We start from the raw sequence: 12,939 nt of genomic DNA, 5'->3' as shown, positions 1-12,939 counted from the left end.
GAGATGACTTCAGGAGTTCCCGTCGTGGCGCAGTGGTTAACGAATCCGACTAGGAACCATGAGGTTGCGGGTTCGGTCCCTGCCCTTGCTCAGTGGGTTAACGATCCGGCGTTGCCGTGAGCTGTGGTGTAGATCACAGACGCGGCTCGGATCCCGAGTTGCTGTGGCTCTGGTGTAGGCCAGCAGCTAGAGCTCCGATTCGACCCCTAGCCTGGGAACCTCCATATGCCGTGGGAGCGGCCCAAAGAAATAGAAAAAAGACCAAAAAAAAAAAAGAAAAAAGAAAAAATGAGATGACTTCAAACACTTCTTACTGGATGGAAAGCAAAATAAATCCCGAATATTCTGTGCATTTCCAAGTGTCAATCTAAATTTTTTTGTTTTTGGCCATGCCCGTGGATGTGAGTTCCCAAGCCAGGGATCAAACCTACGCCAGATCAGCGACCCAAGCCACTGCAGTGACAATGCCAGATCCTTAACCTGCTGTGCCACAAGAAATCTCCTCTAATTTTTAATGTAATCTTTTGCTATTTAATTCTTTTCCAGAGGATTAAAAGAAAAAGGTACAACTTATAATTTATGTATAATTAAAATGTTCATCATATAATAAATCTAAAAAATCTTTTGAAAGACTCTATGTTCTCATTTTTATTCAAAAAATGTTCACTATGCATGTAAAGAAAAAATTTAGGACACCTTTCATATTTTGAACATATACGTAAAAAGTATATCTAAAAATTTAAAATTCACAAAAACTTTGCAAATTTCATTAGGAGTTAACTGTATTTTATGTACTTCTAATTGGCATTAGAAAGGCAGGCACAGCACTTTTAAATATAACACTCTTATCTGCTGAAAATCCAAGATCATAATTTTACAATTCCTATGAAGAAACTAACAACATTATCAGAAAGCAAAACATTTCTTTCATATACTTCTACTGAAGGATGACTTAAGTTATCACCTCTCACAAGGGAAACATAATCCTAAAATCCAGTTTCATTAGGGAACTGAACTAGACGTGACGAACTTATTCTGGGTAAATTAACTGATGAAAGGATCTTTAAAATTTGGGGAGAAATTATAGAAACTGAAATAGTTCTTTCCCATATAAACATCAAAAAATACCTTCCAATGTATGACACAGGGCTTGTGTCTAGAATACAAGAAATCTTACAACTCAACCCATTTTTCAAAAATAGGGAGGACACTTCACTGAAGAAGACAGACAGATGGCAGATAAGCACAGAAAAAGATGCTCAAAATCATTAGTCATTAGGGAAATGCAAAACAAAACCACAATAAAATATCACTTCATACTCTCTAGTATGGCTATTAGAAACGAGAACAGAACAGAAGTGTTGGCAAGGATATGGAGAAATTTGAAACCTCCTGCATAGCTGGTATAACTGTAAAATGGTGCAGCCACTGTAGAAAAGTTTGGCATTTTCTCCAAAAGTTAATCACAGGATTACCATATGATCCAGCAATTCCAATCCTGGGTAGGCTCAAACAGATACATGTGCACCAATGTTGACTGCATCATTATTCACAAAAGTCAAAAGATAGAAACAACTCAACTTATCCAACTCAGTGGATGAAGGGATAAACAAAATGTGGTATATACATACAATGGAATATTATATTAAGACATAAAAATAAAGTTTTGATACATGCTACAACATGGACAAACCTTGAAAACATAATATTAAATGAAATAAGCCAGACACAAAAGGACAAATAGTTTATGATTCCACTTACATGAGGTATCTGGGATAGGCAAATTCATAGACATAGAAACTAGAATATAGGTTACCAGGGGCTAGGGAGATACTGCTTAATCTTAGAGAGTTTGTATATGGGATGACAAAATTCTAGAAATAGATAGTGGTGATGGTTGTTACATACCACTGTAACTATACTTAATGCCATTAAATTGTACACTCAAAAATGGTTAAAATAGGGAGTTCCCGTCGTGGCGCAGTGGTTAACGAATCCGACTAGGAACCATGAAGTTGCGGGTTCGGTCCCTGCCCTTGCTCAGTGGGTTAACGATCCGGCATTGCCACGAGCTGTGGTGTAGGTGGCAGACGCAGATCCCGCGTTGCTGTGGCTCTGGCGTAGGCTGGCAGCTACAGCTCCGATTAGACCCCTAGCTTGAGAACCTCCATATGCCGTGGAAGCAGCCCAAGAAATGGCAAAAGGACAAAAAAAAAAAAAAAAGTTAAAATAATACATTTTATATTTAGTATATTTTAACACACACAAACACAACATATTGCAAAGCCCACAGCCACATAGGCTTTTTCTATTAAAAAGAAGAAAAAAGGGGGGGGGAGGGTTATCAGCCAACTCTCCCTCAAAAAAAGTCAGTTACCCAAAGAATAATGCAGGGAAAACAAATATTTAAGTTTGCATCCTGAATAACAAAGAGCTAAAAGCTATACTGAAAGAAGGACCAAACACTCAATGCATAGATTATGCATGTAGAACAAAGTCAAATATGGCCCTCCTTCCTCAAAAGGGTAACCATCTTTTTTTTTTTTTTTTTTTTTTTTTTAAGGGCTGGACCTGCAGCACATAGAAGTTTTCAGGCTAGGTTTCTGAGCTGCAGCTGCCAGCCTATACCACTGCCACAGCAACACCAGATCCAAGCTGCATCTGCGACCTACGCTGAAGCTTGCAGCAACATCAGATCCTTAACCCACTGAGCCAGGCCAGGGATCAAACCCACATCCTCATGGATACTGGTCAGATTCGTTACCTCTGAGCCACAAAGGGAACTCCCGACTATACCCAATGTTTTCATATAAGGAGAGAACACTATGGAAACAATACAAACTCATCTCCAAATTTAACAAAGGAGAACTTGCTCAGGTCTTGCAGTCTACTGAGAAGACTGGAAACTCCCAAATTAAAAAAAAAAAAAAAAAAGTACTTAGTTCTTCACATTCAAGAAAACTCAGCTGGTAAATGTAAATGTCATATCCTGATTTTGTCTACTATTTCCAAAACAACACATTTCCTATAGTATGCAAGTATTCTATAAGCATTCAAGATGAAACATCAACCTGACATTTACTAATTAAAAAAGAAAAGAGAACAAAAATGATAAAACCACTATTAGATCAAAACTTGGCTTTCAGAGAATCTATGGAATATTCTCCAGTAATATGTATAAAAATCTTTTTTGTTTTTGGGTTTTTTTGTTTTTTTTTTTTTTTTTGCTTTTTAAGGCTGCACCTGTGGCCCATAGAAGTTCCCAGGCTAGGGTCGAATTGAAGCTATAGCTTCTGGCCTAGGCCACAGCCACAGGAACACCGGATCCTTAACCCTCTGAGCAAGGTCAGGGATCAAACCCACATCCTCATGGATACTAGTCGGGCTCGTTACTGCTGAGCCACCACAGGGACTTCCTAAAAATCATTTTCTTAAATTACAGTCACTGCTCATAGTAATAAGTTAACTCATCTGTAACTTTTAAAGAATCAAGAAAACAAAATATTTTAAAACTATGAACATAAAACTAAGAAATTGGGCTTCAATGCTACAAGCTGAAGTATATAATATCCTAGTGGGTTTGTCTTCAAAAACACAATAAAAAAATATTTAATTGGTGTCTGGTCAAAATATTCACCATCAAAAATACTAATTTCATCAACATACACTATAATTCTAAGTTTTCTGTTTCTGTATTTTAAGGCCATACCTTCGGCACATAGAAGTTCCTGGGCTAGGGGTCAGATCAGAGCTGTTAACTGCTGGCCTACGACAGAGCCACAGCAATGCAGAATCCAAACTGCATCTGTGACACATGCTGCCACTTGCAGTAACTATGGATCCTTAACCCACTGAGCAAGGCCAGGGATCGAACCCAAATCCTCACAGACACTATGTCAGGTTCTTAACCCACTGAGCCACAATGGGAACTCCCAATTCTTCTTTGTAAGAGAATTTTTTTTCCTTTTTTTTTGGCTGCACCCACGCCATAGCAACAACCCAAGCTACTGCAGTGACAACGCTGGGTCCTTAACCAACTGTGCCCCAAGAGAACTCCAAGAGAGGATTTTAAAACTATCCAAAATAATGCCAAGTTTGCTGAGATGTTTGATCTCCTTTCAACATTTACTTAACATTTACTACTTATATAAAATAGGAGTTCCCATAGTCAATCAACTATAATGGAAAAAATAAAAAACTTAAATAAATAAATTAAATTAAATTAAATAGGAGTTCCCATTGTGGCTCAGCAGAAACAAACTGGACTAGTATCCATGAGAGCACGGGTTCAATCCCTGGCCTCGCTCAGTGGGTTAAGGATCCAGTGTTGCCGTGAGCTGTGGTATATAGCTCACAGACCCAGGTCAGATCCCATGTTACTGTGGCTGTGATGTAGGTCAGCAGCTGCAGCTCTAATTTGATCCCTAGCCTGGGAACTTACATATGCTCCAGGCAGGGCCCTAAAAATTAGCAACAAATAAATAAATAAGACAAACACTGGCACTCTCTGGTTGTTCCGCAGGTTAAGGATCTGGCACTGTCACTAATGTGGCACAGGTTCAACCCCTGGCCTGGGAACTTCCATATCACAGGTGCAGCTTAAAGGGGGGGGGGGCAGCCCAATTTCACACAAAATTTCAAAAATCCAAATTTAAAAAAGTACCATGGAACACAAAGACCTAAATTTTAATAATACCTCGGTATTAGTTATAGTCTAAGAAAACAGACACTTTCCTAACACTGTCTTCAAGAGTATAAATTGGAGAAACTTCTTAGGAAGACAATTTTATAGTATCTATTAAGAACTAAGTACACAGCCCCAGAAATTCCGTTCATAGGAATTTTTCATGCATGTATAATTGCACGTCTACAAACCGTGTACAAGATTGCTTACTGCAGCACTCCTCAAACAATAAAAAATAACAACAAAGCAACCACCACTCCACTGTCTCTGTGAATCTGACTGCTCTAGGTGACTAATATAAGTAGAATCAACCAATATTTGTCCTTTTGTGACTGCCTTATTTTACTTAGCCTAATGAATGTCTTCAAGGTTCATCCACATTGCACATGTGTCCGTTTCATTCCCTAACATAATACTGTAAATCAACCATAACTGAATTTAAAAAAAAAAAAAAAAAAAAAAAAAAAAAGAGGGCGTTTCTGTTGTGGCTCATCGGTAAGAAACCTGAACAGTAACCATGAGGATGTGGGTTGAATCCCTGGCCCTGTTCAGTGGGTTAAGGATCCAGCGTTGCCGTGAGCTGTGGTGTAGGTTGTAGACACAGTTCAGATTCCTCGTGACGTAGGCTGGTGGTTACAGCTCTGATTTGCCATATGCCACAGGTGCAGTCCTAAAAAGACAGGAAAAAAAATTTTCTTTCCTTTCTAAGACTGAATAATACTCCATTGTGTATATTTTATAACGCATTCTGTTTATCCTTTCATGGGTCATGAACACTTAGGGTTGCTTCCATCTTTTGGCTACTGTGAATAATGCTGCTATGAATATAACAGATTAATATGAAAAACAACTTATTGGTTCTAATTAGAAAAGGGTTAAGAAAACAGACTAAAAATAAGCTTAATTCGACCAACAAAACTATAGTCAGCTGTTTATGGAATCCATGGTGAGTACCTAGATTCCTGTACATGAAAACTTGATAATTACAATTCTTGGGAAAAGGCAGTATTTTCAGTAAAGTCTTGAATTACAAAATTCTTCAAAACTGTTGCAGGCACCATTACCTCAGTTAAAAAAAAAAAGTAAATGCATTATTTTGCACGGACCTAATGAGAAGCTATTTACTAAGTAAAATTGATTTTTAACCAAAAAATAGTGTTCAATTGATATGTAAACCTCTGAAAGATTAGCCAATTACAAGGAGAAAGAATTCTAAAGATTCTATGATTTTCAGATCATACTGGCTGGATAAAATAGGAAGCCTGAATCTTTGAGACACTCTTAGAAAGAATCCCTAAGGTATTTCTTCAGACAAGGGGAGAGGAGTTTACACTCCAAGAGTCAAAATACATAGTGCAGGAAAACAGATAATCATGATGACCACTAAGTTAACATTTGGACACCTGTTCTCACAATACTTCATGAATAACTTCATATATGTGCCTGAATTACATAGCACTTTTCTAGGAAAAGCTTGAGTATAACTATAAACAGAATGCAAATAACCATGATGAACCATTTTTTAAAGTAATGGCAGTAAATAAAACTGATAGAGAAAAAAGGAGCACAGCAACTTAATCAAAAGGGAAAGCCTGAGAGTTCCTGCTGTGGCACAATGGGATCAGCAGTGTCTTGGAAGCACTGAAACAAGGGTTGGATCCCCACCCCAGCACAGTGGGTTGAGGATCTGGTATTGTTGTACCTGCAGCTTGGGTAAGTAACCTCAGCTCTGATCTGGTCCTTGACCCAGGAACTCCATATGCGGCAAGGCAGCCAAAAAAAAAAAAAAAAAAAGGAAAGGCTGGAGAAAACAAAGTTGAAGTAGCAGAAGCCAAGAAACTAACAAAAATCCACAGCAACAATCCCCGGTATGAATGCAAAGGGCTCTGAAAATGTACTTCCTACCTAGATTTATTACAGCTGAGAAAGAAATTAATGTCAATGGGTTACTTCTTAGTAAAATAATAATTTAAAAAAGACTTTGAGAAATTTATAAATTCCCTCTAATATTTCACCTGACTAGATTTTATTCTTATTTCATAATATATGGTTGCTTAGATAGAACAGAATCAAGACAAAAATGTGATCTTTCTGTAATATACGTAAATTCCATATTCTTTTCATCCACCACTATCTTTGTAAAATCTTCTTTATTTTTTTGTCTTTTCTGAAGCCACACCTGTGGCATATGGAGGTTCCCAGGCTAGGGGTCTAATCGGAGCTATAGCTACCAGCCTACCCAGAGCCACAGCAATGCAGGATCCAAGCTGCAGTTCTGCAACCCACACCACAGCTCACATCAATGCCAGATCCTTAACCCACTGTTTGAGGCCAGGGATTGAACCTGCAACCTCATGGTTCCTAGTCGGATTCGTTAACCACTGAGCCACGACGGGAACTCCTGTAAAATCTTTAAAAACTACTTCTATTTCCGGATTAAGGAAATGGTTCTTTATCACTCTTCAATATACAAACGTCTTCAGATTTTTCTACTCATTGCAATGTTTTATAAATTTTTTTGCCAATACCCGCAGCATGCAGAAGTTCCAGCACCAGAGGTCAAACCTGTGCCATAGGAGTGACAATGCCGTATCCTCAACCTGATGAGCCACCATGAAACTCCTTTCTCTTTTCTGGGTAACTTTTGGGTTTTTTTGGTTTTTTTTTTGTTTTTTTGGCCTTTTTAGGGCCACATCTGCAGCTTATGGAAATTCCCAGGCTAACAGTCCAATAGGAGCTGTAGCCACTGGCCTAAGCCACAGCAACGTAGGATCCTGACCACATCTGCAACCCACATCACAGCTCACAGCAACACTGGATCCTTTAACCCATTGGGCAAGCCAGGGATCAAACCTATGTCCTCATGGATACTAGTCAAGATTCGTTAGTGCTGAGCCACAACAGGAACTCTCTGGAATAAATTTTTTTTTTTTTTTAGGGCCGCACCCACAGCACATGGAGGTTCCCAGGTTAAGGATGGAATCAGAGCTACAGCTGCCAGCCTATGCCACAGCTACAGCAACACCAGATTCGAGCCGCATATGGAACCCACACCACAGCTCACAGCAACGATGGATCCTTAACCCACTGAGTGAGGTCAGGGATTGAACCCACAACTTCATGGTTCCTAGTCAGATTTGTTTCCACTGCACCATGAGGGGAACTCCTGGAATAAACTTTCACAGAAACATGCTTCCCAATAAAGAACTCTGGCATGAAATCAAGCCCATCAAGTTAAGAAATAAGTCACCACTCTTTATGCCAGTAATTCCTGAAATTTATTATATACGCAAACTTCTCTAGTCAACACCTTAGGTTTGATTAATTATAATCTTTAGAATTAAAAAGCTTTTTCTACAGCAAAAAGGCTTTAAAATCTGATTTCCAGGAGTTCCTGTCATGGCACATGGGAAATGAATCCAACTAGGAACCGTGAGGTTTCGGGTTCGATCCCTGACCTCGCTCAGTGATTTAAGGATCTGGCGTTGCCGTGAGCTGTGATGTAGGTCGCAGGCGCGGCTCAGATCTGGCATTGCTGTGGCTTTGGCGTAGGCCAGTGGCTACAGTTCAGATTGGATCCCTAGCCCGGGAACCTCCATATGCCATGAGTGTGGCCCAATAAAGACAAAAAAAAAAAAAAATCCGATTTCCAATAAGATCAACACAAAGGAGATCAAATGTCATAACCCTGAGAAACCCCCAGCTGTAATCAAAGTTCCTTTTTTACATCTACTTTTAGAATGGCATTCCAAACTTAGGCTGCAAAGGAACAGTCTGTGTCAAAAACCACTTTAGAAAGGGTGACTTCATAAGAAAAAGAGAGGTATAAGTGCAACAAAAACTAGAGTATATCCTTATACACATTAGATTAGTATGACAAAGCACATATACCATTTTTAAAAATTAATTGCAATATAATTTAAAACTACTTGGGAGTTACCACTGTGACAGAGTGGGTTAACGATCTTGGATTCATCCCTGGTCCAGGAACTCCCATATGCTTTGAGTGGGGTCAAAAAGGAAAAAAACAAATACAAATACAAATACCAAAAAAAAAAAAAAAAAAACCAAATACAAAAAAAAAAAAAAAAATACCTGAAACTTTACAAATGCCACTTAAGTTCCATATTCTTTTGGGAAGGGAAGGCTATTTCTGACTGAAGAGCATAGCTGACTAGCAGAATGATTCATCTGAAATGAACTGATACACTACTGTTTTGTATGATGGCTATACATTATTTCTCTTAAGCTCTTTTATAATCCAACATTTATACTTTTTAAAAAAGCTTCACAACAATTCAGTGACCTTTATGCATTATGAAGGATGACAGCTATAACAAGATTTCCAAACTAAAAAAATCTTAGAAACCTTATACTCCAACCCATTCAATTTATGGGAGAAAATAAATGTACACACTTTAGATAATGTGTTACTGAGGAGTTAAAAGTGTCTTATTTTGTCTTATTTTATATATAGCATCACAAACTAATTGAATTTTAGGCACTCTCTATAAAGTGAGATTTCTGCAAATTTTGTTCTCTTTGATTAAAGCTGGACCCACCTATAATAGAAATCAGTATCTATTATGACATTTAATTCTAATACTGGATATGTTCGAAGTTCATTTCACTGAAAGAATTCAAGCTGACTAAAAGGAACAACCTTAAAAGTCTAAACAACTCATGATTTCTAGGATAAAACTGAGGGGGAGGAAGGATATAAAAACAGAAAAAAAAAAAATCCCCACAAGAACAGTAGTTCTAGGGAGTTCCCATCGTGGCTCAGCAGTTAATGACCCCTATCGATGAGGAGGTGGATTCCATCCCGGGCCTCCCTCAGTGGGTTAAGGATCTGGCATTGGTGTAGCTGTGGTGTAGGCGGGCAGCTATAGCTCCAATTTGACCTAGCCAGGGAACCTCCATATGCCAAAGGAGTGGCCCTAAAAAGACAAAAAATAGAAAGAAAAACAGCAGTTCTAATCATGTAAGTTTACAATGAGGAGGGGGGTAAAGAATCAAGCTATTCATAGGACACTATCTTTGCTTGTTTTCTAGCCAGTGTTTTGGTGATTCTTAACTTTTTAACCTCAACCTTTTTATGTCAAAGCTAAAATCAGTACTTAAATATACTGCCAGCCTTCTATTCTTACCCTAATGGTTTGTCTAAACCAGTGTTTCTTAAACTTGTTTCCCCAACTACTTTGACAGCCTGGTGAAACCTATAAATCCTTTCTCAGAATATTACTAAATAAAATAAAATGTACAGAATTACAAAGAAACCAATCATATTGAAATACAATTATCAAATATTTAAAAATAAGTCCACATGTGAACATACAGGAAATAGAGAGAAAAAAGATAATGTTAATATATACCACCAGACAAGAATGCAATCAGCAAAACACTGTGAGAAACTCTACAAAATAATCAGCCTGGTTTCCAACAAATTAAACTGTAAGGATAGGTTCCATTGCTTAGGCTGGTTGAAGCACCTGTCTAATAAACTATAAGGAGAGAGAGAAATTAAAAACTATGAACTAGGAGTTCCCGTCATGGCGCAGTGGTTAACGAATCCAACTAGGAACCATGAGGTTGCGGGTTCGGTCCCTGCCCTTGCTCAGTGGGTTAACGATCCGGCGTTGCCGTGAGCTGTGGTGTAGGTTGCAGACGCGGCTCGGATCCTGCGTTGCTGTGGCTCTGGCATAGGCCGGTGGCTACAGCTCCGATTCAACCCCTAGCCTGGGAACCTCCATATGCCGTGGGAGCGGCCCAAGAAATAGCAACAACAACAACAACAGCAACAAAAGGCAAAAAAAAAAAAAAAAAAAAAAAAAAACTATGAACTAAAAAAGACTTAAATAGTCTAAATGTTCACCAATAAATAAAGAAATTATGGTTATCTTGACTGTGGTGGTAGTGATTACAAGGACTACTGCATTACTCAAAATTTAACAAACTCAACATCTGAAATAGATACATTTTATTGTATGCAAATTATACCTCAATAAATTGTTTAAAATACATACTGTGTACCTTATTTAGAGCCTGAGTTTTAAAAAATTCTGAAAACAGGAGCTCCCGTTGTGGCTCAGCGGTTAAGGAATCCGACTTGGAACCATAATGTTGCATGTTCCATCCCTGGCCTTACTCAGTGGGTTAAGGATCCAGCATTGCTGAGAGCTGTGGTGTAGTTCACAGACACAGCTCAGATCCCAGCATTGCTGTGGCTGTGGTGCAGGCCAGCAACTGTAGCTCCAATTAGACCCCTAGCCTTGGAATCTCTATATGCTGCAGATGCAGCCCTAGAAAAGACAAAAAGACAAAAAAAAAAAAAAAAGAAAGAAAGAAAGGAAAAAAAATTCAGAAAACAACTATAAACTTGAGTACTGACTGCGTATTTGAAATAGGGATATGCCACAACACTGCCATCTTTTTTTTTTTTTTTTTTGCTTTTTAGGGCCACACTTGCAGCATATGGAGGTTCCCAGGCTAGGGATCAAATCAGAGCTACAGCCGCCAGCCTATACCACATCCACAGCAAGCCAGATCTGAGCCATGTCTGCGACCTACACCACAGCCCACAGCAACACCGGATCCTTAACCTACAGATGGAAGACAGGGATCAAACCCACAACCTTATGGTTCCTAGTCGGATTAATTTTCGCTGTGCCACAAAGGGAACTATTGTTGTCTATCTTTAAACAGTTCTTATCTTCTAGAGATCAACACTGAAATATTTATGGATTAAATAAGATGTCTTGGATCTACTTCAAAATAATACCATATATTGTAGGGATTGTGCAAAGGAACAAAAGGTTCTTAACTTTTTAAGGAACCCTTTGGACAGTGGCCAAGAGTACTGTAGGAGGAGGAGAAAAAGAAAGCTGAGCGTAGCCACTCTAGTAAGAGCAACCATGGAAAGCAGTATGGAGGTTCCTCCCATTCCTCAAAAAATTAAAAACAGGATTACCATATTCCACCTCTGGGTATATAACCAAAGAAAATGAAAACACTATTGAAAAGATATATGCATGCCCACGTTCCCTGCAGCATTTTATTCATCAAAGTCAAGGCATGGAAACAATCTGTGTCCATCAACTGATGGATAAAGAAGATGCAGCACATGTAGCACGTGCGTGTGTAATAACAGCACACTATTCAGGCATAAAAAGAAGGAAATCTTGCCATCTGCAACATGCATAGACCTTGAGGGCATTATGCTAAGTGAAGTAAGTCAGAGAAAGACAAATACCATATGATCTCACTTCTATATGTGGAATCTTACAAAAACTCACTGATAGAACAGATTGATGGTTGGGAGTGGGGTGGGGAGATGGGTGGGAGGAAAGGGCTCAAAAGATACACACTTCCAGTTATAAAATGAACTAACTTATTGGGATATAATGTACAGCACAGTGACAACAGTTAATAATAATGTATAGCATATGTGAAAGTTCCTAAGAGAATACATCTTAAAAGTCCTCATCACAGGAATTCCCACTGTGGTGCAATAGGATCAGCATTGTCTCTGCAATGCCAAGACACAGGTTTGATTCCCAGCCTGGCACAGTGGGTTAAAGGATCCAGCATCGCCACAGCTGCAGCATAGGTTGCAACAGCAGCTCGGATCTGATCCCTGGCCTTGGAACTCCATATGCAGAAGGGCGGCCAAAAAGAAGTCCTCATCACAAGGGGGAAAAAAATGGGCTTTTTTGGAAATATACATGTTAAAGAATATTAACTAGACTTATTATGGTGGTCAGTTTTGCAATATATACAAATATTGAATCATTATGTTGTATACCTGAAATCAGTAAAACCTTATATGTCAATTATACTTTAATTAACAATTCAATTAATTAAAATCTAAAATTTAAAACTTATTTGAAATTAATTTTAAAATTTTTAAGTTAAAACAAAAAAAGGAGTTCCCATTATGGCCCAGTGGTAATGAACCAAACTAGTATCCATGCAGACACAGGCGGGTTCTATCCCTGGCCTTTCTCAGTGAGTTAAGGATCCAGCATTGCCATGAGCTGTTGTGTAGGTCACAGACGCAGCTCAGATGCCGAGTTGCTGTGGTTGTGGTGTAGGCCAGCAGCTGCAGTTCCAAATCAATCCCTAGGCTGGGAACTTCCATATGCCAAGGGTGTGGCTCTAAAAAAACAAACAAACAAGCAAACAAGCAAATAAGGCTGAGGTCAATAAGGTTTGGCGGGGAGTTCCCGTCGTGGCGCAGTGGTTAACGAATCCAA

At 38.8% G+C, this 12,939-nt stretch overlaps 1 protein-coding gene across 1 annotated transcript in view; it reads right to left on the bottom strand.

The window, feature by feature from the left end:
* Positions 1 to 12,939, bottom strand: part of SPEN (spen family transcriptional repressor) — a 91,904-nt gene that overhangs the window by 69,227 nt on the left and 9,738 nt on the right.

This window comes from Sus scrofa, chromosome 6, assembly GCF_000003025.6.
Source record: "Sus scrofa isolate TJ Tabasco breed Duroc chromosome 6, Sscrofa11.1, whole genome shotgun sequence".
NCBI classification, from domain to species: Eukaryota; Metazoa; Chordata; class Mammalia; order Artiodactyla; family Suidae; genus Sus; species Sus scrofa.
This window is presented reverse-complemented; position numbering and strand designations above follow the sequence as displayed.